This window comes from Marmota monax, unplaced genomic scaffold, assembly GCF_021218885.2.
Source record: "Marmota monax isolate L192 unplaced genomic scaffold, Marmota_monax_Labrador192_F-V1.1 WCK01_AAM20220418_F8-fsc00088, whole genome shotgun sequence".
Lineage (NCBI taxonomy): Eukaryota > Metazoa > Chordata > Mammalia > Rodentia > Sciuridae > Marmota > Marmota monax.
In genome coordinates, this window is record NW_026694492.1 from 5,297,880 (window position 1) to 5,317,119 (window position 19,240).

The 19,240-nt window shown below is 41.4% G+C and overlaps 1 long non-coding RNA gene across 2 annotated transcripts in view; it reads right to left on the minus strand.

Annotated features, from left to right (window-relative positions):
* LOC124075854 (uncharacterized) overlaps window positions 1-19,240 on the minus strand; it is a 50,802-nt gene that overhangs the window by 23,761 nt on the left and 7,801 nt on the right. For both annotated transcript variants that reach the window (XR_009224516.1, XR_006846185.2), the window contains exon 3: window positions 18,533-18,720. This is a non-coding gene — a long non-coding RNA (uncharacterized LOC124075854). The remainder of the gene's footprint in view (window positions 1-18,532; window positions 18,721-19,240) is intronic.

Consider the following 19,240-nt stretch of genomic DNA (forward strand, 5'->3'; position numbering starts at 1 on the left):
ATAGGAGAAGTTTGGGAAAGTCCCAACCTGGAGCTTTTGTTCTCTTAGCCCACGAAATCCGAGTACATCACTGCCTGGCACATTGATGTGGTCACCAAGCAGGAAGCTCTGAGCTTTGGCGACCAGAGTTTTTATTGGAGTTTAATTTAAAAGGTCTGGTTGATTAAATAATTGGCCACGTGGTTAAACTCAATCTCCAGCCCTGCTCTCCTGCCCGGAGATCAGATTGGCTCCAAGCTCCTGCCTTAATTCCTTGGTTGATCTTTCTAGTGAACAGACCCATCAAGTAACCTCATTAGCCTAAACTCAGGTGTGATCCAAGAGGCTCATGAATAGCAAAAGCCTGACTATTGACTCAGGAAATCCCAAGAAATTGGAGTATCACTTCCAGAATTCAGGGACAAGCCAGCCAAATGTTTTATTATACAATCATCTCTTCCCAAACACTGTATCACGATGTTAAGGATGAAACCCTGCATATCATATTTCTCTTTTGACCTTGGCTTCCTGATAGGCTTTGCCAGAGGAGTTCTAGAAGACTGGAAATGGGGCAGAAAGGATTGATTGCTTTGTGTCTGCTTCCTGTTTTCTTCCTGTTCCTGTGAACATCATCCAAGCCACACTTTCCACCTCTGCGTAAGTGGGCATAGTAGATAGTAGGAGGATTTGGGGCACCTATATGAATAATTGGATAGCTAGCAAACACAATTATACACAGAAATGACTGGAACCATGAATATATATCCAACTAAATTCAAATATAAATGTATTCTTAACTTCCTCTTCCAAAATATGCCAATGGTTACTCCAACACTGTTGCAAAGGAGACCTGCCAACAGAGCCAAAGTGACCACAGGGGTTCATGGCCACAGGTACTTGTGATCCCACAGGATCAAGAAAGTTGCACAGAGTAACGGGTAGGAGCTTATTAGAGATAGTGGGATAAGAGAGGTAAGCATACAGTCCAGGCACTAAGCAGATCAGACACTCTCTGGAGAGAATGAATGGGTGGCTCTTACAGAGTCTAAGGATTGTAAGAGTTTTGGATTCCTTTGTTCTTGCCTTAGTTCACATTCTTGCTCTAAGAGGTTTATTACCCTTTCTACAGCCCTCAGCAAATTTCCTGTGTGAAGGTCATAATGACCTAGTCATAAGGGGAGGGGTGTGAAGACCTGGTCACAAGGGGAGGGTGTGACTTGATCTTGAAACCACCAGTTCCTTTAAGGGGTTATAGTTAACTGTGGCAGGGGGAGTTCTGGCATACCAGTTCCCATTTTCCAGATGTTTCTCTTGATAAAGTTCCCTGTGACCAGGACCCTCTTTGATGTATATGTCTGATGTCCTCCCTGTAAGTTGTCCTTCCCCATCCACTTGTTTATGGCTCACTATCGACCTCAATGAACACCATCTGACACAAAGGGAAGTGTGACTGAGGGGAAGTTGGAATGGAAAAAAGATAGTGGTCTTAATTGATTGCGTTAAAAATGTTTACAATTGTGAATGTGGAACCACATGGATCATTGCCAGGACTCCTCCTGGGAGGTTGTAAGGGGCCATGGAAATGAGAGCCCTGACAGCTGAACTCTTGAGGTTTGCACAGGTCCTTCTCCTTGCACACAGGGAAATTCCGATGTTCTTTCTGCCTCACCTGTGTTGGAGAAGACTCAGGGAACTCTAATAAACCCCCTCTGCACACATGTCCCACTACCGTTTCTATTACTGTTTCAAACCAATGTTGAAACAGGGTCTTCTCCATAAAAATGCTGATTATCTCACCTCCAGCCCATGGTTGGAGGACCCCTAAACCTATTTTGGGGTTCCTAAAAGTTATGGTTCACAGAATTTTGTCCCCAGCCTAGGGTTTGGTCTGAGGGGAAGGGAGCATGCCATCTAAATCGACCTGTATCCAAACTCTTCTGCTCTCATTTGCTTCCTGCTTTTTCTATTTCCTATCAGCATGAATCTCATTTGGGACCAGAAAACCTCTGTCACATTAGCAGACATTCTCCACTTCTCTCTGGTTTAATTGTAATCTCTAACCCTGAGTCCTGCAGATTGTTAGCTTTTTGAAGATCAAAACCCTTTTTCTTCTTCAAAAAGCTCTAGTCTTACAATTGAAAAATTCTGTTTTCCAAACTCTTTTCTTCTTTGTGAATGTAAAACACCTGTTTATGCCCCCTGTTGACTTGTTTTTGGCTAATTCATTGAATGTCATTGATTCAATAAGTGGAGGACCGTGGGCATTAAGAGAATTATTGGGGGATGGGATTATTTTCATTATCTTCGTGTTTTATCTAGCCACATTCTTTGGGGGGAGGGATTAGAATTTCTAGTTGCAGTTAAACTTTTAGGGAAACTTGCTAAATGGAATTACCAAATTCTTGCCAGCTATAGCATTAGTAACTAATTTTCAAAATGGTGTATATGGTATAATTTTTTTCTATTTATTCATTGACTCAAAAACTGTCTAGTTTTTGAATCAATGAATAAATAGAAAAAAAATTTCTAGTACACACTATGTTGAAGCTCCATATGTGTTCCTGCTCTGTTAGGGTTACACATGTGAAAAGACAACCATGAAAAGAAAATGCAATGGTCAGAATTATTAAAATTTAGAAGTGTGGAGAGAGTTAGGGTAACAATTTTTGAGAACAGCATACCAGCTGACTAGTTCTAGTGTCTTTGAACTCAGAAGAGGATCCTAGAAGACAGTGATGGGTAGGAAATCTCTCTCCCCTGCACCATTTTGTTTATGGAAAGAGCTAAAAGAAGACACCATCCTGTTCTTCCATATTCTAGATTAGGTGCATTCTCTCTCCCTCCAGGTTCCATGAGACTCAGGAATGGCTCCATTGTTTCCCCACCTCCATAATCTCCTAGGCTCCTCCTCCTTTCTCTTCCCTAAGACATTCTTTACTAATGAATGTTCTCTTTATTGCAACAGCTAGATGAAACCACCTCCTTAACTGTCCCATGCATTATGCCTTTAACACTAGTTTGTTCTCATTGACCAGTGACCCCAGACTGACTAGCTGGGTTTGGAGTTATGCTCACATAACCAAGATTCAGGGGACATATAAGGGATCTGGACCACCCCTTCCATGGAGAGAACTGTTCCAAAGTCAAAAAACAAATCTGCAGATTTCCAAGAGATGAAAGTTGTGTTTTAGAACCCATAGATTTGAGGAAATAACCCATGAGCAAAAATAATTTCCCCGAATTTTTCAGTGGTTTACAACAAATTTTGTTTTATGAATCCCAAGAGGACTGTACATACATTTGATAATTCAAACCTATTTCCACATCAAAAGAGTCTGTCCAGAGCCATGCTTAGTGTCTTCACACCTTCATACCTCTGTGACCCTCAGAGACATATGGACCACAACTTGGGAACAAATGACTTAATTTCAGATAAAAACAAAGATGTGAAGAAAGAAGGGTTGCCTTGGCTAGTTAGGCACTGTTGTAGGCTGGGCTATATCTCCCTTATATCTTTGAAGGGAGATCATCAGGCAGGCCTCATGAAGGGGAGCCATTCACCCCATCCCCCTCCACTCCCAGACCTGGATCTGGAAAGATAGACTAAGTCCTCCTGGGCTCTCCTCATTGAACCCCAAGGATGGAAGTCACCCCAAATCATCTCCATACCTCCAGTCTCATCTGTGCAACCAGACACACTCACTCAGACACTTATACATTCCCTTACACACACACACACACACACACACACATTCACACACTCCCACACATGCTCTCAAATGATATACACCCCTTCTCTGGTTCCTCACTCAGGACCCTGCTCCCTGATAACCTTCATGCTTTTAGAAGAAGAAAAAGAACAGCCTTTTATTCTTTCCTTGGAGAAGGTCAGAGACCCCTCTCCCAGGAACCCACCTGAGACAGGAGAAAGCAGGAGTGAAGAGGCAGCCAGAGGCCAATCGGAGCTGTGCTCTGTATCCTGGCTGCATCCTGCCTTTGCCACCAGCTGTCTAGCCTGAGTTTGAAACTGCCAACAGGAAAGGAAAACCTAAATTTGAGAGAATACGGATGGCAGGTTGTGGATATTTTCAATCTGATTTTAAGGTGAGAAAATCTTATAAATATCACAAGAAATATAAGGTGTGGGTCATAATTGGAAGACTATAGAAAATGTGTGTGTGTGCACACATTATGCTCCCTAAAAAGCACATATAGACAACCTCCCAAACACTTTGAAAGCCTCTAGAGATGTATGATTAATATTAACTTAATATCTAGTCAAAATATTAAAAACCAGATTTCATGCCATTTAAAATATATGATGACACCATGTTTAATGTCGGTCACACGAGTATTCCAAAGTAGAATCTTTATCATCATTTCATAAGAAGCACCAAACGTTATGCAGGATTTTATTATAGATTCAAAAATTGCAAAAGTAAGTTAAGACACTGTCTAATATTAAAACTAGGCAAATATACCCACATTTTTATCAACCCCTAAAATTCAAGTGGGGGGAGAGGGTATGCTTAAAAGTTTGGGTTTTGAAGCAATCATGACAATTTTATATCTCAATGTCTGAATTTAATTTCCTTCCTCAAGATCAAAGTGCACATTATTATGATGGGTGTGGAAAGAACTGAGTGTGGTTAGATGAAAATGTCCTCTGTGTATATTAGTGATTTATGCTAGATACGGAAATGAATTGTGATTTTATGGACGGGAATTATTTTTCCTTCTGTTTAATATTTAGGCCATGTCTCCTCTGGCATCAGAGCCCGTTATCTTTCTCCTCCTACTTCACACTTTCCATAAGCCTTCTGGTTTCACAGCAGACACATTGTAAATCTTCTCCTTCTAAGTGTCCCACATATGTTTCATTAAAAGTGTTTGTTTCTTTGATCAGCTTGACGTTTTTAATGTGAAGAAAATAATAACTCTGTCGCCTGGCACTTGGAAATGTATGGGCCCCAAGTGAAGAGCCATGAGCTGTATGTACATGTGCCAGGGGTCTTGGTGTGGGCCATTTAGACTCCGCCAGTGTGTGGACCCTCCAAGGCCATGGTTAGCGTAGATGGGATGAGATTAAAATATAATCCTGGTGTATTAGTTTGCTAGGGCTGCTATAACAAAGTATCACAGGCTGGGTGACTTAATAACAGAGATTTACTCTCTCACAATTCAGGACACTAGAAGATCACAAGATCAAGGTGTCAGCAACAGTGGTTTCTTTTAGGTCCCTGCTCCTTGGCTTGCTGTTGGTTGTCCTCTCCTTATATCTTCACAGTCTTCCATTTGTATGTGTCTGTGTCCTGATCTCTTCTGTGTTATAAAGGCCCCAATTGTATTGGATTAGGGTCCAACCTGATGATCTCATTTTAACTCGATTCCCTCTTTAAAGACTCTATCTCCATGGGTCTTAGAGGTTAGGACTTCAACGTAAGAATGTGGGCATATAGCAAGTCAGCCCATCATACCTGGTATTTGTTATACTTTGGCAAAATATATGAGGAAGAAGGAGGGAAAGGGCATCCAAGGACAGGTGGTTATCACAGACCCTTGGCATGGTGGCGTGGTCTCCATCTATCTACTAAGGGGCTTGCTCACTCTCAAGGGGGTTGGGCACAGCACTTCAGCAGGAAAACTGAGCCTTTACAGCAAGGGCAAGGGGAGCTCTGAGTCATGGAGGAAGGTCTATTTGGGTCTTCTGACCTCCAAGGCAACCCATTTCCCAGCAGGAGGGCATCATGCAATGCAAGATAAGGCTGCTAATTTCCCCCTCTCCTTCCTCCCCCTCCTCCTCCTCCTCCTGCATGCCATCATTTCTGGTGGTGAGCACAGGATAATTGCACAGAAGCCACCATTTACTTATAGCCCTTGCCCCCCAGGGGTCCAAATGACTAAGCTTCCATTATAGCTCCAGAAGCATAATTTTTACTGCACAAAAGGGCATGCCACTAAACCACTCTGTCCCTCCCTCAGTGTGACTTTCTTCAGAGGGTAGGGACACACCACACCTCAGAATTTCTGGGTTCTATACTGTTCTCACCAGTTGTTAGCACATGTAGATGTCACTCTCAGTTACTATTTTTAAATTGGTTCCTAAGTCACCATGGCTCCACAAAATTTGACATGAGTGTCAGGAGTTACTTCACATGTAGAATTGGACTTAATTTGTTTGGATCAAACCGTTAAATTTTTCAAGTCTATGGGGAGTGTTGCTTCTGATTTTGATTTCTCTTTCTTCTTCTATGGCTAAAGCATATTCTCTTTTTACTTTTGGCTCAAAAATATACTCAAGGACTCAGGAAAACACATGGCATAAGTGTTATTATAATCTATAGAAAATATAGGTGCTGGTATTAGCCTAAGTAGGTTAAGGAAGAAAAGAGAAGGGAAAAGGAATATTTTTATTAGAAGCATCACTTCCCAGACACAACCATACCACTCTCTGTCCTCAAGGTAGACATAGTAGACATGCATTCTCTCACACACACCTTTTCTGATATAAGGGAAAAGGCAGAAAAAGAGCAGTATTCCCTTCTTTATATGTGACATTTCACAGCTCTGTTCATCCAATACTCTCTCACAAAGACATACTTCATTTCTTTTACTCTGTAAACATAATTATCATAACTATTATTGTTACTAGTCAACCCCTTTCCCCCATTAACATACATCATTACAAAAAAGGGAATTTTTTTTATTATAAAGCACCTTTTATATGCAATATATGCAGACAGGTGGGCAGCCACCATGACTGACAGTCTTGCCAGAACTAATGGAATAGGAGCAGGATGGTTTCCCAAAGGAAGGGATGCTGTGCAGACAGAAACCTCAGCCCAGTCAGTGGGGGATGGTTTCTGTGGAAGGAAGAATAAAGCCAAATAGCTTGTCATTGTTTGCTATGAGATTTCTATAAATAGAGGGGGGAAAAAGATTTATTTATGGGGCAGTGAGTTCTGGTCCAGACATTACCATTACTTATAAAGCCTTAACAATCATCTTCCTGTTTAGGCTTGTTTATTTGTCTGGGACACGAGGATATTAAAGTACATTGTCTCCAGATGACTGCTGCCTCAGATGATCTCCTCGGGTGACTGAAAGAAGGTTTGACTCTAACATCAACTAGCTGCATGAACTTGAGAAGATCACTTAACCTTCAAACCTCATTTATAAATCAGGAATGGCAATGCCTTAAGTTGTTAAATGAGATTGCAAGGACAAAATCACATAAAAAAAATTAACAGCATTAAGAGCTGCCAGTTATTGCATGTCTTATATGCAGTAAGTATTCTACTTAGAGCTTTCTTGTGGCTGTATCATATTTCCCAATTCTATTTATCCAGTGCTACCTAATAAAGATCCATCCTTCACTTTCTTCTTCTTTTATTCTAATTACTCTACAGTTTTTCTCTGATGTCTGCATAGATGACAATCACAGAATGCTTACCCATAAGGGAGTCACAGAAACTAAATGAATTGTCATCCTTTAGAAAATGATAAAGGGAAAGGTTATGTAATAAGGACAAAAAAATATATAAAAAACAAAAGACCGAGTTGATAAGAAGTTAGAATGAGATAACAATAATCCTTGAAGCAAGGAGTGCAAGAAAAATTTTAAATGCAATATCAAAATTTACATGTCTACTGGCACTAGTGAAAAGTGATATTCAAAGCTGAAATTGAGTGAATGATGTGGAGGACACATTTGAAACACTTTCCTGGAATTTGCAGGAAATTTACATATAGATGAAAATAATGAGAAAAGTGTTCAGTTGTTTTTAGTCTTTCATATAATTAAAAATATATGTGTAGAAAATCCTATAACTCTTGAAACAAAGAAATAAATGAAGATAGAGTTATAGAAAATATTGTGAGCCTGAGAAAAGGCTTGAATGTTGAAAGGACCTACCACATTACAAACAAAATCATAAATAGACAACAACAGACTTTTGTTATATTTTTTAGTTAGACAATAAGATAACAAATAACCCAATCAACAAATGGGCCAAGGACCTGAACAGACACTTCTCAGAGGAGGACATACAATCAATCAACAAGTACATGAAAAAATGCTCACCATCTCGAGCAGTCAGAGAAATGCAAATCAAAACCACCCTAAGATACCATCTCACTCCAGTAAGATTGGCAGCCATTATGAAGTCAAACAACAACAAGTGCTGGCGAGGATGTGGGGAAAAGGATACACTTGTACATTGTTGGTGGGACTGAAAATTGGTGCAGCCAATTTGGAAAGCAGTATGGAGATGTCTTGGAAAGCTGGGAATGGAACCACCATTTGACCCAGCTATTCCCCTTCTCGGTCTATTCCCTAAAGACCTAAAAAGAGCATGCTACAGGGACACTTCTACATCGATGTTCATAGCAGCACAATTCACAATAGCAAGACTGTGGAACCAACCTAGATGCCCTTCAATAGAAGAATGGATAAAAAAAATGTGGCATTTATACACAATGGAGTATTACTCTGCATTTAAAAATGACAAAATCATAGAGTTTGCAGGGAAATGGATGGCATTAGAGCAGATTATGCTAAGTGAAGCTAGCCAATCCCTAAAAAACAAATGCCAAATGTCTTCTTTGATATAAGGAGAGTAACTAAGAACAGAGTAGGGACGAAGAGCATGAGAAGAAGATTAACATTAAACAGGGATGAGAGGTGGGAGGGAAAGGGAGAGAGAAGGGAAATTGCATGGAAGTGGAAGGAGACCCTCAGGGTTATACAAAATTACATACAAGTGGAAGTGAGGGGAAAGGGAAAAATAATACAAGGGGGAGAAATGAATGACAGTAGAGGGGGTAGAGAGAGAAGAGGGTAGGGGAGGGGAGGGGGGATAGTAGAGGATAGGAAAGGCAGCAGAATACAACAGACACTAGTATGGCAATATGTAAATCAATGGATGTGTAACTGATGTGATTCTGCAATCTGTATACAGGGTGAAAATGGGAGTTCATAACCCACTTGAATCAAAGTGTGAAATATGATATATCAAGAACTATGTAATGTTTTGAACAACCAACAATAAAAATTAAAAAAAAAAAAAACACCCTACCAAAGTCTGGACAGGTAGGCTGGGATTGTGGTTCAGCATTAGAGTACTCACCTAGCACGTGCGAGGCCCTGGGTTCGATCCTCAGCACCACATAAAAAGAAATAAAATAAAGATATTGTGTCCAGCTACAACTAAAAAAATAAATATTAAAAAAAATCTGGGCAGACAAGTTAACTAGAAAGCCAGCAAAATCACAGAAAGTGATTAACTCATTTGCAACACAAAGGAGAACAATGAAGTAACAGCTAGAATTTTGAGATTGAAAGTTGGCAAACATGAATTTTTACATCAAGCCAAATTATTAATTTTGCATAATAGGAACCTAAGACAGTATCAGATATGTATAAGCTCAGGACAATATAACCCTTACCATCCTTTCAGGAACTACATATTACAACTGAATCAGTAGATAAAAGGATAAACCAAAATCAATATTTCAAAAACTGAAAATCAATGATATGTTTTGAGCTCAATGTTGGTGCCTCCCTCACTCCAAATTCATGTCCAAACTTAACCCCCAGCGTGATGGTGGGGTTAAGGTGGGCCTTTTGGGGGTGATTAGAGCATAAGCGTTCTGGTTCCCTTATAAACAAGGCTTGAAGAAAACTGCCCCTTCACCACCATCACGTGAGGCCTCAGATGAAAGGCATCATCTGGGAAGAAGAGGCCCTCACCAGACACCTGGTCTGCAGGCACCTTGATCTTGGACTTCCCAGACCCTAGAACTGTGAACGGTATGTTTCTGTTGTTTATAAATTGCTGGGCCGAAGGTATTTTGTTACTACAACCTGAACAACCTGGGATAAAAGAACGGGATTTCTGCTTGTTAACCTGTGAAGTCCCAAGTTTTCAATTCTGTGAACAAAATACCATATGTGGCATACTTGTTGCTCAACTTAAGTTTTTCTAGGTGTTCCATATCTGGATAATGAGGGACTGCCGCCTAACCCTGACGGAGCAATGTAGGAGAGGGCAGCATTTGAAAGATGGATGGCTCCAGTGGTGGGTTCCAAAGAAGTGACTCAGAAGTATCAAGGAGGACCAGGGGAGGGCTGTGCTGAAGCATCCCAGAGTGCCCTACTCCCTTTTGAACCACAGAAGCTCCGTGTTTATGTCTTCTATGTAACATGGTTCTGTTCAACATTTGGGTGAAAAAAAGTTTTTAGTTGTTAAAAATAAGAATTAATACCCATTTGAATAATAGAAATGCCAGATAGAGGGGTAAAAAAAAAAACTAGGTTTAAATCCCAACTCCGCTACCTACTAATAATATAACCTTGGGCAAACCATCAGCCATTCTGACCTTGGAGTACTTCAGTTATAAAATCATATCCTCTACCTTATAGGTTTCTTGTCAGGACAAATTGAGCTGAGATGTGAAAGACATTTTTAATATGCTATTCTTACTCCCTTGGAAAGTTACAAATCTTCAGGGGAAACTGCCTAATGACTTATGCTCTAGGGGGTGGTCATACCCGGGTGGCGTACACTCACACTCATGCCACAGACAGAGGTTTGGAAGGGAGAGAGTTTGTCATGTGGGGCAGGACTTCCCAGCCACTTTAACCTTGTGGCACATATAGAAAATGCTGCCTGAGGCATGGGAGCTCCAGCCACAGAGGTCTCACCCAGACACCTGGGGGGATTAAGAAATAAGTATCTAGACTCACCTGTAATCCACTAACGACACTAAGAGGAAAGTTCTGGGGCAAGGTCCTCATTTCTGCCCCTTAGTGGAGCATGTTCTAGACTTTGTTATGTTAGAAGCATCTCTCAGTATGCTACAACTCTGTTGACTTCCTTGTCAGGTCTTCTAGAACCTAGCACACCCTTTTATCCCCAAATTAATTTCCCCTTGCCAACCTAAAGTTCTCAAGCCCATCATCTTTCCATACCTTCAGCCCAATCTATGTGTCACTCATGCAGAGCACCCACCTAGCCACACGGGGTCCAACAGCTCAGCAGCACATGGACCTGTGCCTGTGGGTACCCCCAGTTCAACATCAGCATCTTAGGGGAAAACAACATTTTTCAAGAATTTGAAATTACATGAAAAATGTTGGTGCTGAATATGTTGGGAGAAAAGAGATAGAAACGGCATATGTATTGTAAACTCAAATTGTAGATAATTTACATTGAAGACAAAATACTAAAAAGTCAATATTCCAGGTTAGCAGAGATATTCTCTGAATAATTAATGGCTTTTTTATTTCTACCTTTCTGTATTTAAAAAATATTTTATGAGGAGTAGCATTTGCTTATTTTTAATGAAGTATAATTTACATAATGGACACAAATCTCAAATACACAGTTCTCTGTATATTTACATCTGTTTACATTCAAGTGATCGCTGCCTAGACAGAGGCTACTTCTATCTTCCCACAGCTCCCTCTTCCCCCTCCCAGTGACACCTCCTAAAATTAACCACTCACCTGACTTTAATTGCCATTGATTGGTTTTAAGGATACGCAATACTCATGTAATGAAAATATAAATAAAGTTTGTTTTAAATTATTAAAACAATAAGAGATTTAAGCAGCAGAATATAAACAGCTTAACACATACAACTTTATCTCAAGTGTGACTAATGATTATGATTGTTTTGTGCCTGCGTGATAGATAGATCTGGAAAATGGCCACCATGAGAGAAGGTGACCCTCAAGGGCTGTGCAGGTTCAGTTCAGAATAGAAAGTTCTGTCCTATGTGGCACATACAAAAAGTTAATATTCATATGTACTTGCAGAATTTTTCAGTTCCTCTGGAGAGGCCCTGCATGAACAGACTCCCCTTTGAGATTCCTGATAATTATCAATTCTCAATGAGCGGAACTTGCTTGCTCTAATACCTTCTTTCTAAATATAGTTGCATGAGTTTGTCACCTTCCCAACCTGGCCAAAGCCTAAAAAGTAAACGAAGAATATTTTTAAATTTCCCCTAAAGTATCCAAGATAGTTGAAAACTCATCCTCTTTGTATAGTTAATGTCATCATCTTCTCTAGAGAATGAGTGTTCATAACTTCTTCCAGATCTGGTGTTACTGGGACAGAGGAGTCTTCTTTTGTGTAATCAAGTTCAACATCACACCGGGTTTAGCCCTGTCTCTCTAGAGTCTCCTTCGTGGAGCTAGTTGGTACTGTCGACGTGCTTTATTTGATACACCTTTCTGTACCTGAAAGTGAGTGTCGAAGTTTTCCCTCTGATATCACTTATTGAGTTTAAATTATTTACTCTTCTGACCTTTCCATATGGAAATGATTTTGTTGGACTTCAAACATTTTGGGCTCTCTGTCATCGCTCTCCAGATCCTCCACATGTGGTGAGGTGTGGACAAGAGTTGCAGGGTGAACCTCAGCTGCACTCATATAGGACAGTGCCCTTGGACCACGCAGCTCCGTTATCCCTACATCACGCACCCTCTTCCGGGGGTTGTGGGTTTGCTTACTGACTTCCACTCTGCTGCCGGATTTCTTCTTCTCCATACTAAATAACATTTGCTTTTCTTGATAGTGTTATTTCTGGAATCTGAACATCCTCCCTCCAAACCCTGATAGATCCCCTGAGGGGCTTCTCTTCCCTTTCCCTTGTCTCAAAGTCACTTCCTTTTCCTAAACATGTTTTGGCCAATATTTTTGTTCTGTTTTTCAAATCTGGCTCCTTGACCCTGTTGGATACCTCCACCCTGTCCCACCCCTCTGATCACTGATAGATCTTCCAAGTGGTGTCCCTACTGGATAGGACGTGGCTCTTTTTAAAAGCAAATCTCTCCCACATCCAAAAGCTAGCTCTCTCTGTGCTTATCAGTGGCTGTGCAAACAATAAGAGCTAATATCCTGATTGCTCTCCAACCCATGCCTGCTGTGCTATTTTTCTGGACACATAAACACTAGCTGAGAAGTAGTGATTTTCTTTATTGTGACTTAGATATTCAGTCTTGCCCCCACATAATATTCTACCCACATAACAGACCTACTGTTTCAGTAGGTTCTCATCATATAGCCAAAGATCTCACGATATTCACGCATGAGGAGAAGAAACAGGGTTTTGAAGGCAAACAGACTTCATTTCACGTCCTAGTCAAGTAACAAATTCCTGGGACCTCAGTTTCCTTTTCTCAAATGAAGATAATTAAAACTTCCACCCGGGACAGTGCATAGATAGAATGAGAAGACATATGTTCCTATACAAAGGACCTAGCATAGCGTTTGACAGATAGGAAGAGGTGTTTAAAATTCTGTAACCATCTCTTTTTCTGATTTTCTTTAAAAACATAACATTGGCATTAATAGATACACACACACACACACACACACACTCACACACAGACTCACACGCACACATACACCCCTAGGATTAACCTAATTCTGTGGACTGATGTACTAATACCAAATTAAGTCATCTCTCCTTTAAGCTGCAAACAGTTTCTTACTACCTTTCTTAAAGCCATCAGCAGTGATAAAATCTCTCTCCTGCCCTAAACTCTGGCCCTGCTCTTCCACTCACTCTAGATTTATAGAGCCTCCTTCTCTATTCCCACTGATAAGATGCTACCATGTGTTTTGGTCACTTCTTGACTTGACAAATGTAACTGTTGTCCAGATGGCCTATCCTCCCTCTGTGCTTCTCAAGTCTAGTAAATATTAGAAGCTGCTGCCAAGATTCTCTCCCTCTGGTCATTCTGAACCAAGTTCAAGTCCCTACTGTTGCTTTGTATTCATATTTCACAGAATCCAACATCTCTGCCATCAGAAGTCAGAGCAAAGGGTCTCCCAGACATGCTACTTCTTTTGTTCCAAATTTTTTAGGTATTTCTACTTCTTCCCATTTTTTTTTCTCATTCTTCACACATAACCTGGGTTTTTCCATCATGCTATAAACCTTTCCTTCCTCATTCAAAAGTATTCCTAAAATTCCACCTAAAATGCTAATGATACTTAAATTATGACATATCTAGTGAATAGACACAGTGGAACCTTTAAAAGAATAAAGTGGTTATTCTGTATTAAGTCTCTCAGGTACACCATTAATTGAAGGAGAAAAAGAAGAGGGATCTGGAAAACTGTGTATAGTTTCATCTTCTAGTGTAAAAAAAACATATACATCTGTGTGATGTACACACATACACAGAGAGAGGGAAAGAAATTTGCATATTTTTCTGCAAGGGAGACATATTTGCATATTTTTCTGCAAGGATATACAAGACATTATTTTAAATGTTTACCTTTGAGGAGAGGGACCTTTTCCTACTATTTGAATTTTCTAGCTATGTGCCTTAGTTACTTTTTTTCCCTAACATCATCAAGAATTTTCTAGGCAGAGAGAATTATCTGGGCAGAGGGACTTTGGGAATTAATTGTTTCAGGATTTATACCACTCAACATATTAACATCTGAGAAATGTTATATTTGAAAAGTAAAAGTAGTGATGTTCCCACTCCAGAGGCTCAAACCTGAAGAGCCTAGTATAGGAGGCAAACACAGATTCATCACAGTCCCTACACTGGGAGCGTCGCTTATTTCCAAATGGCACGAGACCTGTATCATGTTAGGCAGGGACCTGGAGAAATGCAAATGCAGATGGGAAAAGTGGAGAAAATATAAATGAATCAACCACAGGGCCTGTCCTCAAGGAGTTTCTGCCTAAACAGCGGAACCATCGCTACAGTTGAGGCAAGACAGATGTCCCTCATTCCAACATCGGAGGCAGAGTTCTGGTAACCCAAAGGGCCATGTTGAGCAGCGTGCTCACCACTGCTGGTCCCTGGCCTCTTTTTCGGGTTCCTTAGCCCTGTTCTCACCTGTGTTGAATCATCCTCCTCTGACACTTTCTTCTGCTACCCTTTAAGTGTATCATCTAATGCCAGGCTCCACCCGGCTCAGCTCTTCAACCTTCCCCCAAACAAAGGACTACGCCAGAAACCCAGTGAAGTCAGATAAGTTCAAAGCCGCTTCAAAAAGAAATGCCTCTGTTGGGACCCCCAGGCACTGTCAGTGGAAATACAAAATGGTATACCCATTGTTGAGAACAGCAAGGAGTTTCTTCAAAATACTAAACGTAGCATTACCACATGCTTTAAAAATTCTACTTCTGGGTATATACCCCCAAAGAATTGAAAGCAGAAATTCAAACAGATATTTATGCATCCAAGTTCATAGCACCATTATTCACAATAGCCAAGAGGTGAAAATGACATCTTTCTTGAAGGATGAATATATGAGCCAAATGTGGTATATATGTACATAATGGAAAATTATTTAACCTTAAAAAGGAAGAAAATTCTGACCTTGCTGTGGCATGGATGAAACTTGAGGACATTATGCTAAGTGAAATAAGGCAGTCACAAAAGGACAAGCACTGTAGTAAAATTCATATAACAGAGGTTTCCAGGGGCTAGGAGGAGGGGGCAATAGAACCCTGTGTAATGGTACAGAGTTTCAGTTTGGGATGATGAAAAATTTCTAGAGATGGACAGTGGGGGCTGGTCACACAACAATGTGAATGTACTTAATACCACCAAACTGAAACATATCATTTTAAAACGATGGTGAAGATGATGAATTTTATGTTCTATGCATTTTAACACAATTTAAAATAATAATTTAAAAAATTTCCTCTGTATCCTGATAAACAAGTTTTTTCAGTAGAGCTGGAACCAAGTATGATTCATTCACCAACTACCCTGGCTCAGGCAGGATAGGAAGTGAAGACAGGCCCTCATAGAGACTTTCACCAGAGCTGGGACCCAAACTGCACTTCCCAGCCAGAGAAGCAGAAAACCAAGAGCATGCGGAGCGGCTGGAAACCCAAAACACAGCTATTCACACACAAGACCCTGCGCTGGACTAAGGGCAGCCTCAGGTAGGAGCAACGGAAATCTCGTTTCCATATTTTCCTCCAGCAGCCTGGTTTTGAGGTTGAGGCCATGTCCTCAAACCAACACATCTTTCTTCCTTTCTTCCTGCAACTCAGGGAAATAAAATCTAGCAACATCTGAATCAAGATGCCTGTCTTTTAATTTTAAAACAAATATAAACTTTCCTTTGGCTATCCCTCGTTAACACATCAGTTCCTGAAATCTATTGTATTTCTTGTTTTTAACCTGAAATCCAGGTTGTTGTCACAAATAATCAGGACATTTGGAGCCTGATAGACCTCATTACACAGTAGGTGCAAAAAGTCCAGAGAGAAAGGCACATCACCCTTCACCTAGTCCTATCTCCTGCAGGGAGATGGGGCTAGAGGGGTTCAGCTCCAGCTGTTGGTAGACACTCCCATCAAGCAGCATATGTAGACAAGTAAGTGCCTTAACAAAGTGTTCTCCAAGTGTGGTCCCCAAACCAGCAGCATCAGCATCCCTTGGGAGCTTACCAGAAATACACATTCAAAGGCCCCACCCCAGAGCTCCTGAATTGGTAATTCTGACAATGGTCTCCAGACACCTATGTTTTAATAAACCTTCCAGGTGATTCCGATGACTGCTTATTGTGAGTCCCAAACACAAATAAATGCTGGATGTGAGAAAAGCTGATTTAGTAAGCTAGAGGCAACACAGGAAGGTACGAAGGACAGCAGCTGTGTATAACAAATGCAGCCATGGAAGGCGCCGAGAGGATGGGCAAGCCCCAGCAGTGAGGAGCCAAGGAGCAGAACCACTCTGCGGACGCTGAGGAAGTCTGTAAGTAGTAGAGCAGCTCTCGTTTTCTGTATGGGTTTTGGAGACAGAAATTCTGTCCCATGAAGATGGAAGGGGCAGGGGTGGAATGTTGGACTAGAGAAATTGGAAAAGGGAGGCCCAGGTAAGTCAAGGAAGTTGGGAAGGTTGTCAGGGGAGGCATCTAACCTCAGAGGACAGCACAGAGATCTGGCCACCAGGACGGGAACACACCTCCCAAAAGTTAGTCTTAAGAAACCAACTCAGGAGCCGAAAAGTGAGCCAAGCCACAACTTCATGAACTCAAATTGCTCCTGAGTGAGTATGGCTGGCCCTTGGTCTGGTTCTGCAGGTGAGATCTACCTGGGAAGAGAGGGAGTGGGGAGGAGGATCCAGCACATTGTGAAAGAAGGGGACCACCCGCAGGGCTGAGAAGTTGCCAGCTCAGAGTTAGCATTGGAGCCTCATAAACAACGTGTTCCAGTTTCCCCTCAGTCTTAAGTGAAACACAAATTCATTTGTGTTCATTTAAAACATTTCTAGCAGGCAAACAACCAAGGCAGTTAATCACACCCTTAATAAGCCAGGTAAGTTATTATGCCTCCACAGTTACCCCTACACACGCCCAGACTGAGGTTTTATATAGCATTAACAAACAAAATCTTCCCCAGGGAATTTAGATTAGGCGTGAGGAGCTTTTATATTCTCGTTTCCCTCTCTGTTCTGCTTCTTCTGTGTTCCAAGCCACAGTGGGGACGCCAAGGCAAAAACAGCCTGGCTTCTCAGGTGGGCGTACCCAGGCAGCTACTCTCTTCTCTCCTAGGGGCTGTCCTCAACTCCCACCTCCCTCCAGATAGGGAGTCCTAGAATAAACCCTCGTTATATCACAAATCAGTTATAGATATGAAGCAGGAAGTCAGATAATTGGACATAACTTAATTTTTATGATTTCTTTTTAGGACTACGAACCAATGGTAATAATATAACAATAGCTATGTGTTACACACACAAACACACACACACACACATACACACACACACATACACACACACACACACTCCCTCCCCGGTCCCAATTCTCACTGTGTAAGAAGGGACTCTTCAAGTTGTGATATCTTAGCCCAAAGGATCAGAGTCCCAACAGGAAGAATATGAAATATTTTGTCAGCTTATTTGGGTAGAGAATGGAGACACAGAGAACACTGAATGATCTTTCCATTACATAGAAAAGGAATCCATTTTTTTTTCCACCACCCCCAAAGGTTTGAATTTCAGAGAAGCTTTGAAAGTCCCTCCAGGCTCCATGCCCTGCCCGGAAGGCTATCTTGGCTATTTATTTAATTTATTTTATTTAATGATTCCCTCTGAGCCACCTTTCAGAGAAAAGACGTAGTTGCAAAGTATTTCCTTCAAATGAATGGCTCTTCATCTCAAAGAAAAACAAAATTCTAGCCTGCAAAAAGTTTCATCACACAAAGAGATACTGTTGCTCTGCTTCCAGAACTGTGGAGTTAATTTGGAAAGAAAGAAAGAAAGGGAGGGAGGGGGGAGGGAGGGAGGAAGGAGGGAAGGAGGGAAGGAGGGAAGGAGGGAAGGAAGGGAGGGAGGGAGGGAGGGAGGAAGGAAGGAAGGAAGGAAGGAAGAAATCTACTCCAAAAATCATTCCAGGGGCCGTGGTTGTGGCTCAGTGGTAAAGCGCTTGCCTAGCACATGTGAGACACTGGGTTCAATCCTCAGCACCACAAAAAATAAACAAATAAAATAAAGGTATTGTGACCATTAAAAGACCAATCATCCCAAACTGAGCACCTGTAAGAGAATTCTCACCTAGGCAGCTAAACTCCCAGAAGGCTCAAGACATCTAGATTGAAGAGACAACTGATGAGAGACCTCCTTGTCCCTGCCGTGTCCTGGGTTGTCTGACTGGAGAAGCAGTGAGGGAGTGACATCCATCAAGCCCAAATTGCTCCACAAGGTCCCTGACAGCATGATCTTCACACAGCATCTGCTCCTTCCTGTCAGAGAGCACAGATGATGAACGACCAAGGACAATAACATCTAATTGCTACTTTCGAATACCTGGGATTGGCTTTGAGGAATCCTCAATTAAAAGTGGTAAAGGGCAATTCTAATACCCAGCCAAGTCCTGGGTAGATGGTGAAATAAAGGCAAATGTCCTGGTCTCCAACTCTCTGCTTTTTGTCATCTCCTCCCCATCTTTTTCCTCTCCTCTATCCCCTTTACCTACCACTCCAGCCCCCCACCCAGGAACCTAGTGACTTCAGTACTCTTCTATCCCTAGGCAGCTAAAACAGACTCCACACAGGAATGGTTAAAATGGCGGAGAATGGCAGTTAAAGCAGATACGGAAAAGCTGGAATGCCCGGGTTGAAATCCTTCTCTTCTACCTCCCGGCTGTGGTGATCTTGGGATTACTAATAATTTACAGAGGTGTGTCCTGGTTATCTCATATGAGACGAGGGACAATAACAGTAATAGCATCCACTGGGGGGGGAGGGGTGTGCTATATAAACA